Source organism: Cryptomeria japonica, chromosome 11 (assembly GCF_030272615.1).
Source record: "Cryptomeria japonica chromosome 11, Sugi_1.0, whole genome shotgun sequence".
NCBI classification, from domain to species: Eukaryota; Viridiplantae; Streptophyta; class Pinopsida; order Cupressales; family Cupressaceae; genus Cryptomeria; species Cryptomeria japonica.
The window spans coordinates 41928951-41956949 of record NC_081415.1 but is presented as its reverse complement, the minus strand read 5'-3'; positions in this window follow the sequence as shown (position 1 = coordinate 41956949).

The window sequence follows — 27999 nt, the reverse complement described above, 5'->3', positions numbered from 1 at the left end:
ATTCAGATGAATTAATGGATTGGATCTCAGAGATGGAGAAGTACTTTATTTTTTGGAACACTGTGGAAGAAAGAAAGGTGAAATATGCTTATACTCAGTTTAAAGGTCTTGCATCTCTTTGGTGGGAACATTTGTAGGTTTATAGACATAGAAGAGCTAAAGAGAAGATCAAATCATGAGAGCGGATGGTTGCCAAGTTAAAATCAAAGTTAATGCCAACTGATTACCAAGTAAATCTGTTTTAGAGGTTTTAGAAAATAAAGCTGAAAGAATCTAGTTTGAAGGAGTACATTGAAGCATTCTACAAGTTGAATATTAGATCTCGACATGTCGATGATGAGGTTGAACAAGTTGCAAGATATTTGAATTGATTGTGGATGTCTATACAAGATGAACATAGTTTAATCAAGTTGTAGAATGTTGAAGATGCTTACCAATATGCCTTGAGAGAAGAAGAGAAGTTGAACAAAGGAAATAAGGAGAGACAACGAGATAGAAGTGGAAGGTTTTCCCAAGGAATATTTCAAGGATGAAGAGGATATTACAAAGGAAGAGGAACGTATATAGATCAAAACAAAGATAAGGATGTAAGCAAGGAAGGTAGTTCAAAACAAAAGGATGATAGAAATTTGTACTAGAGGAGATAACCCGATGGTTACTGGAATGAAGGATTTGGAAAAGATGATAGAAGAAAAGAAAAGAGAGTATTTAGAGGAACTTTCATGGACATCATGCTTTCAAATGTAAGAAGACAAAGAATATTGGGAGAACAACATTTGTAGAAGAAAGCCCCATTGGATTAGCTAACATTGATAATGTAGACACAACCACTCACATCAAATTACATGAAAATATCACCTATATATACAAATCATTAACTTTGACAACAAGGTTGGGTAAACCCTCAACTCATAATTACAAAATTACATCACACGATACAAATACCGCATAAGACGAAGAAAATCACCAGTTCATGAAAACCACCAATAACTCATACAATGATCAATGTGGATCATCAAAAAAATAGGACACAATAAGGAAACTCTAGAAAGCATATTAGAATCATCAGTAACAACTACACCAACACCACTTATCAATTCTTCATCAATCAACATCTAAATCTCAAGAACACTCGAACAACAACAACTGTTCTGAAGAAAGATAACTTGCAGAGCACTAGAACATGATCCATCTGAAATGAAGATACACAAGACCATCCCAAAAAATATCCCAAAATCTCAGTTCAATATTTGATCACACCAGAGTATATTGAAGGAAATATCGAGCTTTGCGAAGCACCAATGCAGCAAAACAAAACTGCAAACCGGATCATAAAATCTTCTCAATTTGCAATCACTAGAGAAAATCAGAGGAATATGTTGACATCAATAACAAGAAAATATCCTAGTAGCAACAATGTAAAACAATTTCCAATAGTAAGGGCAATCCTACAACACCCAAAAATATTTCTTTTTGTTTAGTTTTGTAGACGTATAAATCTAACCACCTTCCTAAATAAATATTTAATATTTATTTAAACCATACCCCCTTATTAATTAAATTTTATTTAATTAATTTCTTCACTTTCATCTATTTGATTAAATAAATTACTCAATTTGTTTAATTAAAATCACATAAACCTTTTATAGCCATTAATTAAATAAATCACTTTATTTAATTAAATCCCCTTTCTCCCTTTTAATTAAATTTACATTTAATTAAATTAACCTTTGCACATAAATAAATCTATTTTATTTACAAAATCCCCCACTTGTATTTATGCAAGTTACATCTATTTTGGTTGAAATAAAGATTTTATTTTAATTAAGATCCTATTTCCCTCACCCACTTGCAAAATCCTACATCTCCCACTTGCTTCCTAATTATTCTTCTAGAACCCATCCAATCCTAATCAATTAGCATTAATAAGCCTTAATCCTATCATTTCCCTAAGTTTGAGGAGTTCACTTATCAAAATTGGAGGAAAGTCTTCTAGAAGAAATAAAGGCTTTATCAATTCAACAAGTTAACTTGTTGAGTTCCCCAAATTTGGAAGGAATCTTACAAATTTTTCCCCCAAAGTCCTATTAACCATTAATGGTTAATTCAACCTTCCCACATGGTTAGAGACTTTCTCTCTAACTTAACCCTCACCTTGACCCTAGTTATCCTATTTAACCCTTGCACAAGAGTTTACCCCTTGGGTAAAAGATTTATCCAATGGATGATCCTAACCTAACCTTAATCCTTACCTCCTAGGTTAACCTTCATGTCTCCTCGAGCAGTTAATGCCACTTGCATCTCCTCTCAAGAAACCTCTTGTTGAGAATTGTCACTATTTCATTGGTGAAAGTTGTAAACATGGATTGATAACTTTCAATCCTAGCCCTTGTTGAGATTATTCAATCTCAACCCTCCATTGACCTATTTTCCCTATAAATAGAGCTCTCATCCTTCATTCTAATCATCCAAGTTTTTATGCATCTACATTATAGTCTAATTTACTAAGCATTTTAGCCTCTGTTTGTTTAGAATATATCATAGAATTTAGAAGCATTTCATATCATAGAATACTCATGCTAGTATTTTATGTTAGGATAATTTGTTAATCTCTTTATCATATTAATATCTTCATATTAGCCTAAGAAACATAGTTTTCAACACATCATATAGATCTTAGAATTCATTCATGCATATAGATCACAATATCACTCATTCTTGGAGTTGTCATTCCTAAGTCATTTGGTCAATGATCTAACAACAAAACATTCGCTTTAGGGATCCTGGGACATAGAGAACAATTGGACACACCTTGGGGAGTTAAAATAGTCTAATTTGGTTTATACTTGCATCAAGAGTCTCATTGGTATGTAGGTCATTTGATTTCAAACATTTTGTTTTGGTCACCACATTTTCCTATATACATCTTTGGCGCCCACCATGGGGGACGTCCCCAAAAATAACATCGTTTTGTATGCAAGAAGAAGATATAAATCATGCCAGAATATCAAAAAAGTGCATCTGGTACTTCTTGTAGCACATGTCTATTCTAAACTTTACCACATACATGACACTATTTAGCACGTAGAGACCATATCTTAGCGCATTCTGTTACCTTTCTAGCGCATACCCCTCTCTACTTGTTCAACACATAGGAGCACTATTTTAGCGCATTCATGTCATCGAATAGCATGTAGGTATTGTCTTTTAGTTCTTCTGAACCATATTCTAGCGCATCTATGTGAAAATTTAGTGCGTAGGTTTGACAGAGATAGAAAATTTGTAACAGAGTCAGAAATTTAGGTTTGTGAAGCCCACCATCGAGATTTAATTTTTGACTAACTGTGTGCAGGTTCTAACATTTTTCAGTGTAGGAACACGAGGAGTTAGTTTTATTTACTTTCTTGAAAAGTTGATAAAAGAACTCACTTTTACTTTTATTGCAAAAGTTAAAATATATCTCACCATTCCTTTTGGATGTTTAAAAAGAACTTCATGATTTGTTTTTGGTGCCTAAAATAAACTTCACCTTTCTTTTTTGCATGAATAAAAAGAACAAAATCAAATATTTCCTTTTATACAAGATAGGATCATCTTTCTTTTGGCTCTAAGAAGAACAAAACAAAATTTCCCATTTCTGCAAAGGACTAAAATTGAACATCATTTTCCTTTGGTGCTAATTAAAAGGGACCTCATTTTTCATTTAGGAGTTTAAAAAGAACCTTCACTTGATTAAGCTTTCAAGATTGCAAAACCGTTGTTATTCATTTAATGAATTTACTTTGGTTGACCAGGATCTCTTTTTCAAAATTGTGGCTATCTTTACACATTTCTATGTCAAGATAAAAAGAACCAAATATCTTCTAGATAGCTTTTAGAAAATAATTACAATATGGGATAAAAAGAAAGTGTTTACTCTGTGTCTTGAAAGTGGTAGGTATATGTTCTCTGCTTAACTAGGTGATAAAAAAGCAAAATCCACTCTTCAATGTTTTCTTTACTTCAAACATTTACATCCTTTAGAGGGCCTACCTTCTCGAAGCCTTGAGGGGGCTAGTGAGAAGGGTACGACCCAAGTGGAAAACAAATTTATTGCCAAGTATTCCAACCAACTATAATCAAATGTGGAGGTTGATGAAAATCCCCTCCAATACTTTTGTTCAGTATTAGCCTTCCCCTAGTATCTTTAAGATATGTAAAGCCTTTGTTCTAAAGGTTGGGAAGCCTCCTAAAGGAGTTTTATCACTGTAGATCAAACAAAAGACTAATTATGAACCCTAGCATTATAAACTTTGAGTCGAGTTAGTTGCCATAAATTGGCAATATCATAGTGCAAGGGTGGGGAAGAATCTGCCCGCATGATTACTCTCCATATATCTCCCAAGATAAATATGCAATTGTGAACCAATGCACTTTGGGTTAATTTCTTGAAAAAGGCAAAAATACGGGTGCCTTTAGGGGGTGACAGGGTTGTTTTAGCTGATGGAGTATCGAGACTAGTGGGCTATGATATTGTTAATGACCTTTGAATAAATAGTTTTCTTGACCTGTCTTCTTTTTAATCCAAACTAGTGAAAACATCAAGCATTTGAACACATCCTCAAAAGAACATACACTATTTGTTAGAATAGCCAAATTGTTACCGCTTTGTGTACTATGTTTTCAAGTCATTTTTCAGAAAATCAACTATCAAATACATAAATCATTTCTCAACATCTCAACAAAATCACCACTATAAGGTTATTAGGACAATTAGCACGTAGGACCAACATCCTAGTGCATATCGACCATCAGATAGCTCATTTAAACCAAAAAATAGTGCTTGCATCACCCACATTAGCACATAATCAGTTTAAAATTGGTAAAAACTTGGACAGTGGTTGACAACATCATTTCAATGCATTAAAGCATCAGCCTAGCGCATTTGAACTATATTAAAGTGCTTGCAGACCAAACATTAGCGCTTAAAAGTGACATATTAGCGTGTAACCTTTTCAATCGTTATGATAGAAGATAATAAAAACTAACGCATTTGAAAGAAAACATAGCGCATTTGGAACATTACATAGCGCTTTGGGGTCATCCTTTAGTGTATAAAGGCTCTGTTTTACGGCATGATAAAAAATAACAAAAAACAGAGAGCAAACCAGCAATCTTGTGAAATTTTCATCAACAGTTAAGGATACCCTTTTAGGTCCTCTGATAAATTCAACACAAAAAGGAAAAATTGCAAAGAGGGATCATAAGTGAATAAATTTCCAAATCCAACTAGCATCTTTAAGGAAAACTATCAAATCTTCAACTATCTTGAGATAATATTTCACCCAACAAGATTAAGGAGTATCAAAAATAGTGATCAAAGGTTCCACCATCCAACAAATTTAATCAAAATAAATACATATTTAAGATCTCAAGTTGTCAAATTAAGTTTCTACATCATGAAAATTGAATCATATCATTTGACACACTTTGTCATGGGGGAAAATCAAACTAAAATTTTACTGGACAAGTAGACTTGAGTATATGAAATAAAAGTATCCATCTGATGGGGTTTTATTAGCTTGCTCACACTTCACCTAGTTGGTGTTGGTCAATTCCACCAACCTCTCTAGGTCTAGCTATGATCCAAGACTTCCAAGTCCTTCTCAATCTCTTCTAGGGATTGATCCTTTCCAATCTCAAGGTGTTTTCAACAAGTGTTTAATTAGGAACCCAACCATTACTAAGAGACTTCCACATGCTCAATTGTGCTATCTTGACAACAACTTGTCAGATTCACCCCCATACTATTGTGAGTCATTGCAGAGGTATGGAGGTAGTATTTAACATGGAATTAATTCCATTTGGGTCCATTTGTGATTTTCATTCATTATCTCTCCTACCGATTTCACCATTTTGCCTAGAAATAGGGCTACAAGGAATGAGCCCCTATTAGGCCTCCAAAATCCGGTTTTCAATGGTTTTGAGGAAAATGGCCCAAAAGACCATGCAAACAGTTTTATTTTTCTTCAATCATTCACCTATCCCCAAGATATTTTGGTGGTTTTGGTTTCCCAACTTTCCGTATAGTGCCCTAACCCAAAAATGAGGGTTTGCAAGGGTTTCTAGGCCTTTAACTGACAATGACTGATCAATTTAGTGAATTGGGCATCTAAAGGTCTTGTCAAGGCTTCTACTTGTAATGGAAACTTTTTATAGACTTCATGGAACTCTCCAAATTATTTGGTTGTGGTTTTGTGTTCACCTCTACACTATGGACTCAAATTTCACCCTGTCTTCTCTAGCCGGGTTACTCTCGGACTCGCCTAGAACAAGGTGATAACCATGTCAATATTCACTTTGAGAACTTATCCCCATATATATACACTATAAAATGGGTTTCTTTCCATGTCCCAATAGGCCGTGATGGTAGCATAGAGGGATTTTATGGGGCAACCATTTTACAAGAAATTGCTATTTACAAGCCAAAATTGGCTGATTGGAAACAAAACAATGAAAACACTAACACACCCTATCTACAAAGCATGAAATTAAAAAACTGACTTTCAAATACACCAAATAACTTAAATCCATAATTGGATCAATGGATTCAATCCATTAGTATTCACATTTTAGGCAAAATAAGACCAAAACAGTGATAACAGTCCGAAAATGAGTAGTTTCAGATCGTTGATCATACAAAATTAAACTTCCAACCTTGGTAATCATGAAAGAGGAGGTTTAAATAGTCTTACCCATGTGCAGAGTAATTCTAAGGCATTGTGCTATCCCTAACTCCACTGCTAAGCATTTTAGGACAAAAGTTGTCATGACAACTTTTACAACTTTCCAATTTTTGCATTGCCAACCTATGCAACCTACTTCAAGTCAATACTCATGAATTTTTAATAATTAGTAAGACCATTCTAAACCTATCTAATGCTCACACCAATTTTTTCCATTTTTGACCATCAAGAAGGCCAATCTCAACTACTCAAACTACTACTTATTCAGAAAGTGCCAACCTAGGAAGAAAACCAACTCAGCTAGGCCTACACTTGACTCAAATAAATCATCACACTCACTCCTTGGACCCTCCTGAAGTCCTTATTAGGAACCTGACTTGGATAAGGTCAGTGCAAGACAAAATTGTGAAAGGACTATGAGCCTATGTCCTAGGTGCTCCTACACCATTCATCCAAACCAAAGAAAAGTAAGTCACCTCCTTGGGGATCAGATTTTGATCAATACCTAACTTCTTAAACTCTGTCTCAAGCACCCATGTAGATTCAACATCATCCATACCCTGCCACTTGATTAGGTGCTTCCAATAGATTTGGTGTCTTGTCTTCTTAGAGATCCTTAAACTCAATACATTTTCAGCCTTTGGATTTGGTCTTGCTGGTAATTGAAGGTTGTTTACATCATCCGATACCTCTCAGTGACTACAATCTAAACCTTGAATTGGTCCCTTGTAGGAAACTAAGTTTGCTATGTTGAAAACTAGTGACAATCCTATGTCACTAGGTAGGTTTACCTTGTATGCATTTTCTCCATACTTGGCTAGAATGGCACATGGACCCAACCTTCTCATTTGTAACTTGTTAGGTACTCCTTGATGTAGCCTTTCTTTGTTTAGATGCACCATGACAAGATCTCCTACTTGGAATTGTAGGTTCTTCCTTCTCTCATCAACCTTTTTCTTGATCTTACTTGTGTTCTCCATTAATGCTTGCTTGACTGATTCATGTACCTTCTTCATTGACTGAGAAAAATCTTCAGCATATCCACTTCTTGTTTCTACATTAGCTAAGTCTCTTAGATCCAATATACCCCTTGGGTGAATACCATAGAACATCTCAAAAGGGCTCTTGTTGGTGGTCCTATTTATTGTTTCATTGTAAGCATATGCAGCTTATGATAGCACTTGATCCCATGTCTATCCATACTCCTTGGTAAGGCACCTCAATAAGTTTCCCAAGCTCCTATTAACCACTTCGGTCTACCCATCTGTTTGAGAATGGTAGGCTGATCCAAAAGATAGGTTGGTGCCAAGCTTTTCCCAAAGTGTTTTACAAAAATGACTCATGAACTTTGAGTCCCTATCTGAAACAATGCTCATGGGTAAACTATGTATCTTTTTCAATTCCTTGAAGAACAAATGAGCTATTTGGCATGCATCATGAGTAGTCTTGCAAGGCACAAAGTGGGCCATTTTATTATATCTATTCATAATGACATAAATGATATCAAATCCCTACTTTGTCCTTTGTAAACCTACTACAAAGTCCATACTAATGCACTCCCAAGGTCTATTTGGTATGGGAAGAGGTTGGTATATACTGGCATTTGATTCATCCCAGGCCAATAGTAATACCTTTGAACCAACTCTTGAGTCTTGTTGACTCCAAAATGACCACTAAGTCTGCCATTATGCTTCTCTTGTATGAGATTTTCTCTCATTGACCCTCTAGGCACACAAAGTTGTCCACCTCTAAACAACAACCCATCTTGCAAGGTAAAATCTGAATGCTCACTATGAAAATGATTTTGATACACCTTACACACCTTGTAGGCATTTGAGAAGTCTTCATCATCCAGGTATAGGTCTCTAAAACTGTCAACACTTATGCTCCTTAACTAAATTTCTTGGATTGTCAAAAGTCTTCTGCTCAATGCATCAGCACCCCAGTTTAATTATCCTTTTTTGTGCTTGATTGTGAATGTGTAGGCTTGCATATACTCCACCCACTTCATGTGTTTGTGACTAAGTTTACCTTGTGAGTTTAGAAAGCTCAAAGCTCAGTTGTCCATATAGACTACAAATTCCTTAGGAAGGAGATAGTGTTGGCAATATAGCATTATAACAGACAATGAAAGATTGTTGGCATTTCATAAGGATATTGAGAAGGTTGTTGATGATTATGGATATAACTGATTAAAGATGTTTACTATCTTGATATTATTTTTTGTCATTGATGTCAAGAAATTGATTTTCTAGTTCAGTATGATGTTGCTATATCTTGAGAAGTATGATTTGAAGAGTATATAGATGTTGGTAAAAGACACAGGAAAGAATATGATGAATAAGGGGATGAATAAGGTATTCAATGGGCAACTAGTACCAAGTCAAAAAATGATGAGATCATGATGTTTTAGATTGTTTTAACATCATACATATGTTGTAAATTGTAAAGGTTAATACTATACTACATTATCAAGCAAAGAACCTAGTCGGTAATCCCTAAGGTATTGCTATCGGTTAGTGAAGGCGGAATGTCTACCGAGTGAAGTTTAGTCTTCACCGAGTTGTTACCGAGTTGTAACCAAGCTATAATAGAATGCATTAAATGTTTTCATGTGTTATTTAATGAAGGAAGTTGATGAGTTGGAAGTGATTAAATGATTGGTATGCCATTAATATAGTTTGTTAATGAATGTAAGGCAAAGGAAAGTCGACATGAAGATCTACAGTGCAAATTGAACCGCAATACCCTAGCACAAGTTCCAAGAAATGTATGCAAGTTCCTAGGCAGGGTAAAACGTTTTTAGATCAAAAGATGCATTGAACCTAGACAAGATCGAAGATCTGATGGCTATGATTGATCATGGGAAATGTGATCAAGGAGATTAAGCGGTTATCTAATTGTTTATAAATAGGAAACTGTTGATAAACAATGGATGCGGGCAAGTGTATGCACAGGGATGCTACATAGTGATTACCGAGCATAGAAGCTTGAAGATATGTTAGAATAACAGAGTATAGAAGCCTAGAAGATAGATAAGATTAGTTCTATGTCTAGATTGTATTGAACAAATAGGAATCTGCTTTAGCATTTTAGATGTGAAGTTGCAGATAGATTTTATTACTATTATTTTGTGAAAGTGACAGAAAATCTCTTAATCGAGTGAACTTAACAGTTTTATTTGTAAAACCCTCTAGCAAGGTGACATTCTGATTGAGTGTTTGAAACCCTTTAACAAGGTCACTTCTAACAAGGTGAAGATCCTAACAGATCTGAGGGAAATTCCTTAACCAAGTCACATCTAGCAATGTGTTTGTAATCTTTAACAGGACTTGCTTTTAACCAAGCATACTTTAGAAGAGTATATTTCTTAGTGGGTTCAAAATCCCACAGTGGTTTTTCCCTATTTGGATTTTCACGTTAAATCTGGTGTTATGAGGTTTATGATGTTTATATGCTTTTGAGTTTGCATGTTTGATAGTTTTGATTATATTTCTAAATTATATGTTACCAAGGTTGAATCTGATGTTTTTATGGATGATTAAGTTTGTATGATTCACCCCCCCCCCCTCATCTTGTTGTCTATTGGATATGTACTTATATTATGTATCAAAACTATCAATTGAAATCAGAGCTTTGGACTCCAGAAGGAAAGTTTAAAGGCACTTGAGTTAAAGATCCAAAGATGTATAAGAGGGATGTACTGAAGCTGAACAAATCAGGTTTCTCTACATGGCAGAAAAGGATGAAGCTGCATCTATCAGGAGTTGGAGAATATGTTGTATACTATATGGAGAATGATTTTGTTACACGGAGCACCTATCCATTGACTATGGATGACCGATTCAGAGTTTACTGATCTAGAAGGCTGCAATGATGCAAAGGTAATGTGGGATAAGCTCATATTAGTATATGGAGGAGATGAACATGTTCAAAGAGCAAAATTAGATAGTCTAAGAGGACAACTCGAATCTATGAGGATGAATGAAGGTGAGAACATAACTCAATAAAGTACAAGACTAAAGGAGATTGTCAATCAAATCAAAGGAGCAGGTGGAACTATTGAAGAAAAGGATATGACAATTAAGTTGTTTAGAACCCTTCTATCGGCTTATGCAATTCGAGTCTCTACAATCTATGAACTGAGGTTTGTACCTAATATGCCAGTTTCTTTAGATACTACTATTGGTAAGCTACGTGCATTTGAATTGAGTAATTTTGATAATAGTGGATCTTCCATAAATAAATTTGAATCTGCATTTAGTTATTTTCATCTTGATGAATCTAATGATTACAATGAAAGAAAGTATAAGAACTCTGAAGGAGATCACAGTGGAGCAAGTGAAGGATTTCATAAGAACATGGAGGCAATACACAAACTGTATGAGGAAATAAACAAGCAAGAAGAGTTTGAAGCACTATTAGCCAAAAGATTACCAAGAGGCAAAGGTAAGTATAAAGGCAAACTACCTTTGAAATGTTTCAATTGTGATAAGATAGGACATATGGCTTCTAACTATCTTGACAAAGATTCTACTGAAAAGAGAGATTACCAAGATGACAGATAGAAAGACAATCATTACAGAGGACACCGAGACTTCAGAAGAAGAGATAGATAGACATGTTTAATAGCTGATGAAGAATCTAACGATGATAAATCAGATGAGACTAATACAGAGGAAGTAGTTTATGTGGCTATCAAAGATGGATCAGATGAAGAAAGGTATGAAGAAAAAGCCCTAATATCTCACATAAATACTAATGATTATTGGATTATAGATAGTGGATGTTCACATCATATGACAGGAGATAAACACAAGTTTGTTATGTTAGAAGATTATGATGGAGGCTATGTCAGATTTGGTAATGATGCACCATGTCCGGTGAAAGGTAAAGGATCTATAACACTTCTTGATAATGCAAGATGCAATGATGTTTATTGGGTTGAAGGTTTGAAATATAATTTGTTGAGCGTAGAAAAACTAAACAACATAGGTTATTGAATAGAATTTCAAAAAGGGATTGTCAAAGTTCATGACAAGAATGGAAAGTTAGCTGCTACCAGGACACAAACAAAAGGTAACACATTTCACCTTGACTCAACTCGGAATAAGTGTTTGTATGCAAAGATAGATAATACCTGGTTATGGCATAAAAGGTTTTGTCATGTAAATTTTGATAATCTGATCAAAATAAGTAAGAAGCACCGAGTAAGAGCTCTACCGAGTCTTGAAAAACTTGAGAATGCTATGTGTTGAGGATGCCAGATGGGTAAGATGACAAGATAAATCTTTACAAGTAAGTCTTACACTTCTAAGGGATTTTTAGATCTAGTGCACACTGATCTTTGTGGTCCTATGAAAGTTCAAAGTTATTATGGTGATAAATATTTCATATTATTTGTAGATGACTATTCAAGGATGATATCAGTAATGTTTTTAAAAGAAAAATCAGAAGCTTTTCAAATGTTTAAATGGTACAAGGCAAGAGTTGAAAATCAAATAGGAAGACAACTGAAATGTCTTAGATTAGATAGAGGAGGAGAGTTCACATCTAATGAATTCAACTTATTCTGCAATGATCATGGTATTAAAAGACAAGTCTCTGCACTGAGAACTCCATAGCAGAATGGAATAGCTGAGAGAAGAAACAGATCTATTGTGGATTGTGCTAGAACACTGATGATTAAAAAGAAGGTGCCACAAACATTTTGGGGAGAAGCAATAAGCATATCAGTTTACACCTTGAACTGAGTACAATTGAAGAAAGGTACTTTGAAGACACCATATGAAATCTGGTATTATAAGAAACCTAATGTTAGTTATTTTAAAATCTTTGGAAGTAGATGCTATGTTCACAAAGATGATAGAAATGACAAGTTTGATTAGAAAAGTGAAGAAGGAACATTTCTAGGTTATTCTTCTAGAAGCAAAGTATTTAAATGTCTGATCAAATCATCTAACAAAATAGTAGAAAGTGCAAATGTGAAAATTGATGAATTTGCATAAAGAAATGATGAAGGAAATTCCAAGGAACTAGAAGACTATGATGAATTTGTCTATGTTCAACCAAGAAGTCTTACCAAGAAGACTGGTGAAGAAAATGAAGAGAATATCTAGTTACCGAGTGATGAAGAAGATCATACAAAGCCTACCAAGCCTGTATTAGCCAAGTATGTTAGAAGACATCATGCACCAAGTCAAATTATAGGAGATAAGGATGATCCAGTGATGACAAGAAACAAACTGAGATACAACACATGTTTGATATCTGAATTTGAACCGAGAATAGTGAAAGAGGTATTTAACAGTGAAGATTGGATAAATGCTATGACAAAAGAGATTGATCAAACCAAGAAGAATGACACATGGACACTAATCCCAAGACCAAAGGACAAAAATGTAATCGGTACAAAGTGGATTTTTAGAAACAAGCTAAATGAAAAAGGAGAGGTCATTCGAAACAAAGCAAGGCTAGTTTGCAAAGGCTATGCTCAAGAATAAGGAATTGATTATGGTGAAACTTTTGCACCTGTTGCTAGACTTGAAGGAGTAAGAACATTGTTGGCCTATGCTACTTTCAAAAATTTCAAGGTATATCAAATGGATGTCAAATCTGTATTTTTGAATGGAATATTAGAAGAAGAAGTTTTTATTGAACAACCTAAAGGATTTGTTGAAGACAATAATAAAGTTCAGGTATGTAAATTGAACAAAGCTTTATATGGTTTGAAACAAGCACCTAGAGCATGGTATGAAAGATTGCACTCTTATTTGATTAAGATTGGTTTTATAAGGACAAGTGAGAACAACAACATGTACATGAAGAAAGATGAAAATGGAATACTAATCTCAGCCATATTTTTTGATGATATTATATTTTTTGGAAATGATTCTTTATGCAAGAACTTTGGAAATGAAATGAGCAAAGAATTTGAGATGTCATTAATCGGTGAGATAAAGTATTTTATAGGTTTACAGATATTGCAAATAAAAAATGAGATTTTCATTACTCAATCCAAGTACATAAAGGAAATCTTGAAGAAATTTGGAATGGAGGATTCAAAACTAGTAAGTACTCCTATGACTACCAACTGTAAATTATCAAAGACTGATGAATCTGCATTTGTTGATGAGACACTTTACCGATCCATGATTAGAAAACTACAATATGTTGTTCACAGCAGACTAGGCATAGCACATGCAGTAGGTATAGTTGCACGATTCTCTATAGATCCTAAGGAAACACACATGACAGCAATCAAAAGAATTTTTAGATACTTGAAAGGCACTGAGGATTAAGGCTTAGTATATCAGAAAGGAAATGATTTTGATTTAAAAGTTTATACTGATGTTGATTGGGCAGGCAACATTGATGACAGAAAAAGCACAACTGGAGGAGCTTTCTTTTTAGGAGAAAGACTAGTGAGTTGGCTTAGCAAGAAACAAGGATGTGTTTCACAGTCAACAACAGAAGCTGAATACATTGCTGCAGCATTGAATTGTACCAACATTGCATGGATCAAACAATTGTTGGAAGGTATAAATGAGAAAGTTACCGAGCCAGTAACTATATTTTGTGACAATACTAGTGCCATTAATATTTCAAAGAATCTTGTTATGCACTCTAAAACAAAGCACATCTCTATCAAATATCATTATCTTAGAGAAGAAGCTCAAGAGAAGAAAGTGGTGTTGCAGTATGTTAGCACAAAGGAACAAATAGTAGATATCTTCACCAAGCCATTACCAAGGGACACTTTTGAATATCTTAGAAGTAAATTAGGGGTCCTACCCCTATCTTCTACTCACTAACCGAGTTCAGTGAAAGCATCAATCCGATGACTATCAAATATCTTTTGGGAGTTGATGCTAATTTATACACTTTAGGATGTTTTCTAAAGGTGTAAAGGAAATATTACAGGGAACAGGAATTGAAGACAAAATGCTCTGACCAAGATTGAATTGATACACAACAGCAGGAAATGACTTCATACAAATAGAAATTATGTTTTAGTTCTTTACTTTTTGGCATTGTTGTCAAAGGGGGAGAAGACTAATGTCAGGGGAGAAGACTAAGGAGAATACTTAAAGAAAACTAAGAAGACTACATATTGGAAAGAAGATTGAAGAAAATAGGAGAAGTCTAATGTATGGGGGAGAGCATTTCAGCATTTCAGAATCACAACAATCCAAATCTTTTTAAGGTCAAATCAATTGGTTTTTCCATCAATGCCAAAGGGGGAGATTGTTGGCAATATAGCATTATAACAGACAATGAAAGATTGCTGGCATTTCATAAGGATATTGAGAAGGTTGTTGATGATTATGGATATAACTGATTAAAGATGTTTACTGTCTTGATATTATTATTTTGTCATTGATGTCAAGAAATTGATTTTCTAATTCAGCATGATATTGTTATATCTTAAGAAGTATGATTTGAAGAGTATATACATGTCGATAAAAGACACAGGAAATAATATGATGAATAAGGGGATGAATAAGGTATTCAATGGTCAACTAGTACTGAGTCAGACAATGATGAGATCATGATGTTTTAGATTGTGTTAACATCATACATATGTTATAAATTGTAAAGGTTAATACTATAATACGTTATCAAGCAAAGAACCTAGTCGATAAACCCTAAGGAACCTAGTCGGTAAACCCTAAGGTATTGGTATCGGTTAATGAAGGCAGAATGTCTACCGACTGAAGTTTAGTATTCACCGAGTTGTTATCGAGTTGTAACTGAGCTATAACAGAATGCATTAAATGTTTGCATGCATTATTTAATGAAGGAAGCTGATGAGCTAGAAGTGATTGAATGATTTTTATGTCGTTGATATAGTTTGTTAATGAATCTAAGGCAAAGGAAAGTTGGCATGAAGATCTACAGCGCAGATTGAACCGCAATACCCTGGCACAAGTTCCAAGAAATGTATGCAAGTTCCTAGGCAGGGTAAAACATTTTTGGATCAAAATATGCATTGAACTTGGACAAGATCAAAGATCTGATGGCTATGATTGATCATGGGAAATGTGATCAAGGAGATTAAGCAGTTACCTAATTATTTATAAATAGGAAACTATTGATAAACAATGGATGCAGCCAAGTGTATGCACAAGGATGCTACATAGTGATTACCGAGAACAGAAGTTTGGAGACATGTTAGAATAACAGAGTATAGAAGCCCAACAGATAGACAAGATTAGTTCTATGTCTAGATTGTATTGAACAAATAGGAATCTTCTTTATCAATTTAGATGTGAAGTTGTAGATAGATTTTATTACTGTTATTTTGTGAAAGTGATAGAAAATCTCTTAACCAAGTGGACTTAACAGTCTTATTTGTAAAACCCTCTAGCAAGGTGACATTCTAATTGAGTGTTTGAAATCCTTTAACAAGGTCACTTCTAACAAGGTGAAGATCCTAACAGATCTGAGGGAAATCCCTTAACCAGGTCACATCTAGCAATGTGTTTGTAATCTTTAATAGTATTTTCTTTTAACCGAGCATACTCCAGAAGTGTATATTTCTTAGTGGGTTTGAAATCCCATAGTGGTTTTTCCCTATTTGGGTTTCCACGTTAAATCTGGTGTTATGAGGTTATGATGTTTATATGCTTTTGAGTTTGCATGTTTGATAGTTTTGATTATATTTCTAAATTATATGTTACCGAGGTTGAATCTGATGTTTTTATGGATGATTAAGTTTGTATGATTCACCCCCCCTCTCATCTTGTTGGCTATTGGATCTGTACTTATATTAAGTATCAAAACTATCAGATAGTGTCTCCACTTCCTTAAATCCTATACTAAAACATATATTCCAAGTCAAATGAGGATTATTTCCTCTTTGCATCACTTATCTTCTCACTATGGAAAGCTACTGGCCTTTCTTCTTGGCTTAGGATAGCACCTACTGCAACATTGCTTCCATCACATTCCACTATGAAGAGTTTCTAAAAACTAGGAAACACTAACACTGGTTGAGTAGCTATATTCTCCTTCAAGGTTTGAAAACCTCTGTTTGTTTGTTCATTCCACCTCTAATAATGTCCAAAATTGGTGCACATATAGCACTATATTACCTAATGAACTTCCTATAATATTGAGCTATTCCATGGAAGCTTCTCACCTTTGTTCCTGACTTAGGAGTAGGCCAATTTACTATGGCTTCAACCTTGCTGGGATCCATCTTGAGGTTTCCTTGAGACAACACAAACCTAAGGTAAACCAACTCCTACTTAACAAATTCACACTTGTCCAAGTTCATGGTTTGCTTCTCTTCATACAGTCGTTGTAACACATTTTGCAAATGATTAATATGATCTGTTCTATCCTTACTGAAAAATGAGAATATCATCTAGATATACCACCACAAATTTACCTATGAAGTCCTTCATCACCTCATTCATGAGTCTCATGAAGGTGGTTGGAGCATTGGATAATCCAAATGACACTACAAGCCATTCATAAAGACCCTCTGTTGTCTTCAATTTTGTTTTCCATTCATCACCCTCCTTAATCCTAATCTGGTGGTATCCACTTTTAAGGTCAATCTTGGTATAGTATTTGGCTTCCCCTAAACAATCCATTAGGTCTTCTATTCTATGAATTGGAAACCTATATCTAGTGGTGATCCTATTTATAGCTCTAGAGTCAGTGCATAATCTCCAAGTACCACCTTTCTTTGGGGCTAGAATGGTAGGTACAACATAAGGGCTAATGCTTTTCTTAATTAGACATTGGTGTAAAAGCTCTTGGATTTTCCTAGCAATCTCAACATTTTGTTGGGGATTCATTTTGTAAGATGCCTTTTTAGGTAATGATGCTCTAAGAATAAAGTCTATTTTATCTCTTATGGTTCTTTTAGGAGGTGAGGTGGCTGGCTGTCCATCACTCACTATCCCTTTGAACTTCTTCAATAGGTCTTGAACCTCTATTGGCAAATCTAGCTACTCTTTCTTGTCTTCCCCTTTAGGCTTCATTACTAATGTAAACCCTATACCTTCACCTTCCTCAACTATCTTCAAGAACTATTTTTCACTTACTAAGAGAACATTAGGACCTCCTGCCCTCTTTTCACCTTCCTCAAGGATAGATTGGATCTTGAATGTGACTCCAGCTTTCTTGAATGAGTATGCATTATTGGCTCCATCATGAATAGCTTGTCTATCAAATTTCCATGGTCATCCTAATAGAAGATGGCATGCATCCATGGGGAGGAAATTACATAACACTTTGTTCTTATACCTCCCAACAGTAAAATCCACCCATGCTTTCTCATTGACTAAGACATGTTGGCCTTTGTTCAACCAAGTGACCCTATATGGGTTATTGTGAGGTATCCTTTGAAATTTAAGCTTACTCACAGCCTCTTCTCACACAGTGTTGTTTGTTGACCCTAAATCAATGATCACTTTAAAAACTTTGTCCATAACATTGCATTTGATCCTAAATAATGACCTCCTTTGGCTAGGCTCTTCTCTGACAAGTTCTTTTATCAAATTTCTTGTTATCATCAAGTTGTCACCTACCTCTGATTCTAAGGAAATCTCTGAAGTCTTGTTTCTTGAAGTCTCTTCTTGAAGATAGTTCACTCTCCTTTCACTATTCAGTGATGATGATCCCTTCTCTGGACACCTATATGTTGGATGACCAAGTTGGTTGCAATGGTAACACTTCACTGATGCAAAGTATGAGGAACCTCTACCTTGTCCACTATATCTTCGTCTAAAACCATTGCTTGACCCCCTTCCTCTATTTAATCCTCCTTTACCAGTGCCACTTTCTTGTTGCTTAGTGAGTTTAGACTCACCTTGTGTTCTTTGTTCTGAACTTCTTCCTCCAAAGCCTCCCCTATGGCCTCTATTTTCTTTTCCTCTACCTCTACCCCTATTGCTGGTTGAATCATGTTTTATTTTTAGTTTTTCTTCCACTTTAAGGGCAAGTTGATAGCTTTGATGAATTGTCTTTGGGCACATTAGACTGAGTTCCTCTTGGATGTTCCATCGTAGACCATTTTGGTATCTAGAAACTTTGAGACTTTCTTCTTCCACCGCATGAGATCTAAGGCTAAGTTTGTGGAAATCCTCTGTACATCCACTAACATCAAGCTCTTTTTGTCTTAGAATTTGTCTCTTCATATGAATTTGCAATTCATAGTCATCAGGGAGATAGACCTCTTTAATTTTTACTAACATCCCTTTCCAAGAAGAGATGGGTGTTTTGCCCATTTTCTTTCTCTCATCTTGCACAAATTTCCACCATTTGAGAGAAGCTCCTCTCATCCTAGACTTGGCCACTTTGACTCTTTGTGCTTTAGTTAGGCCTTCACACTCAAAATGGTTCTCCATGCCCTCTATCCATTCTAGAACCACTTCTGCTTCCATCTAACCAGTAAACAATGTCAATCCTTGTAGTGATTTACCACTTAAGGATTTCAATGACTTTAGGAAAGGTTATTGTTCTAAGACAAGATTAGGTTCAGGTACTTTTTCTATCTTTGACACCTCTTTACCCCTCCCTTATACTCCTTCAACCTTTACCAACACTTCATCTGCCTTGGTTTCAATCTCACCAAGCTTACTTTCCAGTTCAATCAACTTCTCCTTTAGGAGTCTATTTTTTTCCTCCTGATCATCCACTTTCTTTGCCAAATCTGCATTGGTCACCATGGTATCATCTCCTACAGATTCCACCAAGGACATCTACTCACCTATCCCAAATCTTATAGGCTCCGATACCAATTTCATGGGGTTTGCCTAGCTTGCTCACACTTCACCTAGTTGGTGTTGCTCAATTCCACCAACCTCTCCAAGTCCTCCAAGTCCTTCTCAATCTCTTCTAGGGATTTATCCTTTCCAATCTCAAGGTATTTGCAACAAGTGTTTAACTAGGAACCCAACCATTATCAAGTGACTTCCACATGCTCAATTGTGCCATCTTGACAGCAACTTGTCAGATTCACCCCCATACTATTGTGAATCATTACAGAGATGTGGAGGTAGTATTTAACATGGAATTTATTCCATTTGGGTCAATTTTTGGTTTGCATTCATTATCTTTCCTACCGATTTCACCATTTTGCCTAGAAATAGGGCTACAAGGAATGAGCCCCTATTAGGCCTCCAAAATCCACTTTTCAAGGGTTTCAAGGAAAATGGTCCAAAAGACCTTGCAAAGAGTTTTATATTTCTTCATTCATTAACCTATACCCAAGATATTTTGGTGGTTTTGGTTTCCCAACTTGCCGTACAGTGCCCTAATCCAAAAATGAGGGTTTGCAAGGGTTTCTAGGCCTGTAGCCGGCAGTGAGTGGTCAAATTAGTGAATTGGGCATATAAAGTCTTGTCACAACTTCTCCTTGTAATTTAAACTCTTTATGGACTTCATGGACCTCTCCAAATTATTTGGTTGTGGTTTGGTGTTCGCCTCTGCACTATGCACTCAAATTTCACCCTGTCTTCTCTAGTTGGGTTTCTCCTGGACTCGCCTAGAACAAGGTGATAACCATGTCAATATTAACTTCCAGAACTTCCCCCTACATATATGCACTATACAATGGGTTTCCTTCCATGTCCCAATAGGTTTTGATGGTAGCACAGATGGAATTTATGGGGCAACCATTTTACAAGAAATTGCTATTTACAAGCCAAAACTGGCTGATTGGAAACAAAACAATGAAAACACTAATACATCCTATCTACAAAGAATGAAATGAAAAAAATGACTCTAAAATGCACCAAAGAACTTAAATCCATAACTAGATCAATGGATTCAATCCATTTGTATTCACATTTTAAGAAAAATAAGACCAAAACAGTGATAACAATCCAAAAATGAGTAGTTTCAGATTGTTGATCATATAGACTTAAACTTCCAACCTTGGTAACCATGCAAGAGGATATTTAAGTAGTCTTCCCCACATGTGGAGGTATTCTAGGGCATTGTGCTATCACTAACTCCACCCCTAAGCATTTTAGGACAAAAGTTGTCATGACAACTTTTACAACTTTTCGCTTTTTGCTTTGTCAGCCTATGCAACCTATTCCAAGTCATTACTCATGAATTTGTAATCATTCCTATGACCATTATAAAGCTCTCTAATTTGCACACCAATTTTTGCCACTTTTGACCTTCAAGAAGGCTAATCTCAACTACTCAAACTACTACCTATTCACAAAGTGCAAACCTAGGAAGAAAACCAACTCAACTACGCCTACACTTGACTCAAATGAAACATCATACTCACTCCTTGGACCCTACTAGAGTCCTTATTAAGAACATTACTTGGCTAAGGTTGGTACAAGCCAAAATTTTGAAAGGACTATGAGCCTAAGTCCTAGGTGCTCCTGCACCACCATCCAACATCAACAATCAACATTGATCATTTGTGTATGACCACTCCCCATATCTTGAGAAGAAGAAGTCTTCATCAAAAGACTAAATTGAAGAAGAGATAACCTAGTCCTAAGTCCCTTGCCAAAAGGCATAAATTTCTCTACGTCAACCATCAGCTCTTTAAATCACATTGTATTTTCTTACGTTATATGCCGTTGTATATCTAAGGAAAAACCAATGAATTTGACAAGGAGCCTTTGAGAAGTAGGGCTTCCTTTCAGAAAGAAGCATTCAATCAATGCCTTAATAGTGGAGGAGGGATTAATCCCTCCTTGTTTCCAAAGTTTATTGTCACTTATCATGAAGATCAACCTAAACCACCAACTCCACCAAGAACCCCGATAGAAGAGGAATAATTCACTACTATAGAGATATATTGATTCCCACTGTCACTTGATCTCAGAAAAACAAAGAGAAAGAATTACAAGTAGAATCCAACATGAGTTGTAAAGAGTCCAATCCTTTTGAAAAATATACAAATATGGAGGAAACTGAGATCACCGAAGAGCTTCTCCAAGAATGTCAAGAGAATTTCACTTTCCAAAAAATTGTGGAAAGGCTTATCGAATTAGATAAGAAAAAATATCTCCTCATGCTAACTAGTAAAGGAGTCAATATTCAAGTATATTTTGATATAGAAAATTTAAGGAATATTGATGAGAGAATCTCATGAACAAGAACAAGGGCCTATACTTACAATACCCAAAATAAAGAACATCTGAGAGGAGAGGAAACACATAATCAAGACAACACATGCCCAAGAACTCCAACGAAAAATGTAGGACATGCAACAAGGGACCATGATAAGATACTCATTGGAGGACATTTTCCTTATCCTTTTGATAGGAGATTAAAAGTGGTATGTTTTCCCCCAAATTCAGAGATACCAAAGTATGACAAATACGATGGTAAAAGTGATCCCCATGATCATGTCTAGGAATTTGTACTATGAGCCTGGAGTTTTCTCACAACAATACATACCTAATGAGATTATTCCCATGAAGTTTGGGAGGGCAAAAAATGGAGTGGTTGTGAAAGCTCACACCTCCCATCAGATCATTTGATGAGTTGGTGAATAAATTCATAACACAATACTTGTATAATATTCAACATATGATCACCATGCTTGATGTATGCAATATTAAGCAAAATAACAATGAAACATTCATGGTGTCCCTACAACGATGGAGGCACACTGTCTCAAGGTACGTACGAGATGTACCTAAAAAGGAAAAGATGGAAATCTTCATAGACACTTTAAGCAATGAAATGAGTTATCAACTAGAACTACAATGTATACCATCTTTCACAAAATTAATAGAGAATGGTTTCCAAGTAGAGGAAGCCTCCATTAAGAAAGGAACCTTGAATTTCTTCAAGGAAGGTGTTAATTCATCAAACAATAACGCCTTTAACCGTCAAAACAATAACAACAATTCAGACAAGTCCAAATTTTGGACTAGAATCAAAAACATTATTAATGATGGTATAGTTGATGCCAACAATGTAAAGTCTAAACAACTAGTGTTGAATTTATCAGTCAACCCACCATCCAACAATGATCGAAGAAGTTCCCATCAAGGAATTAACACTTATAAATGCAATACCAACCAAGGATCTTCAAGATCAAACAACAACAACAACAACCAAGGAAAAAATAATAACTACTGAGGGAATAACAACCACAATCAGGGGAACAACAAAAATCAGCAAGGGAACACTAACACTCCACCTCCCCCTTATCGAAGAACATATACACCATTGGGACAAACCTTGAAATCTGCATTTCAAGAACTATTGGCAAAACAAGATCATCACATTGTCAGTCATAAGCAACTTTGAACCCCAAGTCAAACCACCATGGTGGAATGACTTGTGCTATTGCGATTAACATCGAAATAAGGAGCATAAAACAAATGATTACATGAGGTTGAAGAACCTAGTTCAATATATGATAGACACAAAAGACCTAATAGTTGATGGACATAAAACTAATGGTCACCATGAGGCTTTCAAAAATCCTCTTCCTAATTATGACAAGGGAGGAGAATCAACATTAAACAACAAAAAAGGATCCTACATCAATTACCTATACTATAACATCACCAATCATATATCAGCATGTGACAAACAAGTGAATGTCATAACAATCAAAGACAAAAAAGAGCATGTGCCGGTAAATGTGACAATGCAGGCTCAAAAATATATTTTGAAGTGGAGCACATCGAAAAAAACTACTATCCCTAAAATCCATTATAACTTAGTTGACCACTTAGATATCCATACTTGAGTTGCTCAAACTTTCACAAAAACATAAGGATATCTTGGAGCAAGCTCTTGTCGAAACAAATCATTCCAAATGATCTAGATATTGGTCAATTCTAATCCATGGTGGCCCATATGAAGTTGCCACATAACATCTTTTTTTGAGCACGGTGACTTCTCCTTGAGTCATCCACATAACATCCCCCTACATATTGAAGCCTTAGTCTATAAACATCATGTAAAAAGAGTATTAATAAATGGAGGAGCCAGTCTCAATATATGTACTTTAAAGCTTATTCGTGCATTGGGCTTCTCTAAACAAGCTATTTACTCGAAAAACAAGATCACCATCAAAGCCTATGATGATGAAGAAAGGTCCTTCGAAGGAACTATGATGCTGCCCATTCAGGTAGGTCTTGTGCAAAGAGACATAATGTGCCAAGTCTTGGACATAGACTTGACATAGAACATACTTCTCTAGGTCATCCCTGGATACATGAGATGCAAGCGGTACCTTCCACGTAGCATCAATATCTCAAGTTCCCCTATAACAGACAAGAAATTTCTATATTAGCAGATACTAACCCTTTTCACTATTGCAATGTTATGGGGGCAATGTAAAATGTCTTAGTTCCACAAAATGGGGAGCCCCAAGCTTGCTCATCATCCAACCATCAAGAAGAACTCAAGTCCCTATCCATGAACATCAAGAAAAAGATGAAGATTAAAGACAAAGGTATGGGGGAATGCTTTTTTGAACCCCTATGTCTATCTAAGTTGCCAACTTTACCAAGGTCTCATGGACAACCTTATACATCAAGACATCAAGAAGTACAACCCATCACAAAGTTTGATGGTAAACTTATCCAAATGGGCACATTGCCTAAAGAATCAGAAGATAAAGACATCCTTAGCTAGCTTTATAAGGATGAGGAAGAAATTAGAGCTACTACCCTAGAAGTAGTCATACCGACAGGGAAATGGGTTCAGAATCATGCAACGAATGGGGTACAAAGGAAAAGGTCCTAGTGGCAATCATCAAGAAAGCATCATAGAACCCATACAACCCCATTCACAATTTTCAAAAGACAAAACAAGACTTGGGTATGGTCAACATGTTCCACCTACGCAGAAGCAAGATCACCATCAAAAACCTCAATGGAAAGAAACTATAAAATATAATGAAGACTCATAGCAAGAAGTACTACATCAAGCAATTTTAAACACAAGAAAAGACCAAGAGCGTGAAGAAAAAGAGAAGCCACAAGAATAACTTTCTATCCAAAGGGATGAAGCTTCTTATAAAAAAATAAATCATGTATAAGAACCTAACCAAACCAAGTTTGAGCCACAATCTAAGGAAATTGCTACACATAGAAGGGAAACTGTGTATGAATAAATTCAAAGAGTATAAGAAAGCACCGATTCCGAATTAGTACAAGCTACCAAACTTGTGTCAATTATCACTTATCTATTCTCACCATACAACATACCTATTAGATTGAGTGAAGCCACCTGGGATAGCGATTCTAAAACAAATTCTAATGAGTATGAATGGGACACAAGCTCTAATATTACCGAGGATATTGAGGTGGATACAATCCATGTATACATACCCATTCCCTGTGAGGAACAAGGCTCAAGATCTCGATCATTTGAATTTGGACCACAACATATCTATGAGGCTAGTGAGAATGAGCAGTGACAATATGAAAGTGGCAATATCAAAGAGAGTACCATCAAAAACCCTGAGACTGTCATAGACCTCACTAATGTTCTAGACAACTATTACAATATTTATCTCATGACTCTTACAACAAATGATCTTGACCAGCCAAATGACTCCCTACCACTCATATATCCTGACCTCATAGACTGGGAAGAACCCAAGCACCATGATATACCCATACTCCAAAATGATGAAACCATTGTTCAATACCTGTGCTCTATTAACCCAAAAAATTGCTCCACCAACGAATGAAATAACAATATCTGGAATCAAGGGAATGCCAAGTGTGTCAGTCTCAAATTAAGGAAAATTAAAAATGGATCTAATGGTGATAACCATCTAATGGAAGTATTAGATCACAAAAATAGAAAAGTAAAAATAAAGGACATATTTGAGGGTGAAAAACTCTTTGATGAACCTAAAGATGGAAGACTTGAAACTCTTCCTGAACATTACTAGGAGAGGTCACCAATCTTGATTGAACAAACTCAATCAATAAATATCAGCACTAAAGTGACAGGTTAGAACTATAGATCTGGTGGAATCACTCACAAAAGAGGAAAAACTAGATTTTGTCAAATTCTTCAAGGAGAAGCAAATCAATTATGCTTGGTCTTATGTTGACATGCTAGGGGTAGATCCAAATCTAATCATGCATCATTTGTCCATTGGTCCAAGAGATAAACCTATCAAACAAAAATTAAGGAAGATGATTCCACATGTAGCATTATTGGTCAAATCAGAACTAAAGAAGTTATTAGATGTCGGATTCATCCAACCTATAGACTATGTTGAATGGATCTCAAACATTTTACTAATTTATAAACTGGATAAAAGCATGAGGTTTTGTAAAGACTTCAGAGGCCTCAACAAAGCATGTTTGAAAGATGAATTTCCTTTACCAAGCATTGACATTATTGTTGATCTAACAATAGGGCACACAATGCTATCACTCATGGATGACTTTTTTGGTTACAACAATATCAAGATAGCTCTAGAAGATCAAGATAAAAAAAACCATTCACATGTCTATCAGGTACATACTTCTAGAACACCATGCGTTTTGGCTTGAAAAATGCTGGTGCAACTTATCAAAGGGCCATGACAACAATATTCCATGACATGATGTATACCTTCATGGAGGATTATGTAGATAACCTGCTAGCTAAATCATTCACAAGAGCAGAATGCTTGGGAATCCTAGATAAAAATTTTCAACGATTATAGCAATTCAATGTCAGATTAAACCCTAAGAAGTGTGTCTTCAGGGTAACATCCAAATTTTTTTGGGGTTACATAGTATCAAAAAAGGGCATCAAAGTGGATCCAGCAAAGGTGCAGGCTATCATGGAGGTGCCACCTCCTAAGAATATTAGCTAACTCAGAGATCTATTAGGTCGGTTCCAATCCATTCAAAGAATCATAGCTCAGCTGGTAGATATATGCCTTTTGTTTACACATCTACTACATAAAAAATATTTTTTAGATGGGAAGACAAATGTGCAGAATCATTCCACCAACTCAAACAATATCTGATGAATCCACTAGTTGTAGTACCACAAATAGCAGGCAAGGCACTCATTCTCTATATATCAGCAACAAAAGTATCATTCATGGCATTTATAGAACAAGAAGATTCAGTAGATAAAGAAAAGGTTATTTATTACATCAATAAGACTTTGAATAGCTATGAGCTCAAATATACATTCTTCAAAAAGGCTTTCTTAGCAGTGGTGTTTGCCTCTCAAAAGTTTCGCCACTATATGCCATCCCACACAATCAAGCTGGTAGAAAAGATTGATCATCTCAAGTATCTAATCAGTAAGGCCGCTCTCATAGGGAGGTTAGATAAATTGGTCATGATCCTTAGTAAGTTTGAAATTCAATATACAAAATGATGAGCCATCAAAGGACGAGCAATTGCAGATAAACCGGCAAAAGCACCACTCCTAGACCACCACCCACTATAGGTGGAATTTCCAGATATGGATGTGGTTACTATCAAATCTAAGCAATGGATCCTATACCCAACATGGATCAGGTGTCAGCATCTTGTTCATCACTCCAGAAGGGCACACAATTTCAAGATCTTATAGATTAAAGTTTCTGTCATGCCCAAACTTTTGGGCAAAAACACAAACAACAATTTTTTTTGAACACTTAATTATATGCATCCTATGCTTAATTAGTTGTGACAACTTAACAAGTTCTTCCAATCAAACCTTAATTGATATTAAAATAGGTTTCTAAAGTGAGCAAAGAAATAAAATTTAACTAGAAGCCTTAGGTTTCGACAAAACTCCTAGACGAATGAATACAAAACTTACTTACATAAAAGTTACGATAACTCCTAATATCAAGCGGAACAAATTAATTTTATAAGGACAATAATAAATTCACTCAAATGTCCCTTTCATTTCAGTTGTGAATTATAATACTTAATTTGATCAAATTCTACTAAATAGGCATTAATATAATTACTTGACTCAATATCAATTATTTATCTAATAACAAGTTTCCTCCATCATTGTTATTACATCCTTCCTTTATAACTTGACTAATTCTTGCATCTATTAATTCATTATTAATACGATTTAACGTAATAATATTAATTAATTGAACAATTAAAAATTGGAGTTCCAAATGTTAAAATGTTATTTGCTTTATTTAATATAAGGTTCCATCTTGGTTAAATAAATTCGCAAGATCAAGTTCATTAACTTATTTGAGAAATATATATAATTCCATTACAATATCCTCTTTCAATTAAACATTTAATAACCTATATTAAATTTAATAATCAATTGAACAATAAATATAATGTCTCAAACTTGACTAAATGGTTAAGTTAATCCTTAATAAAATTTG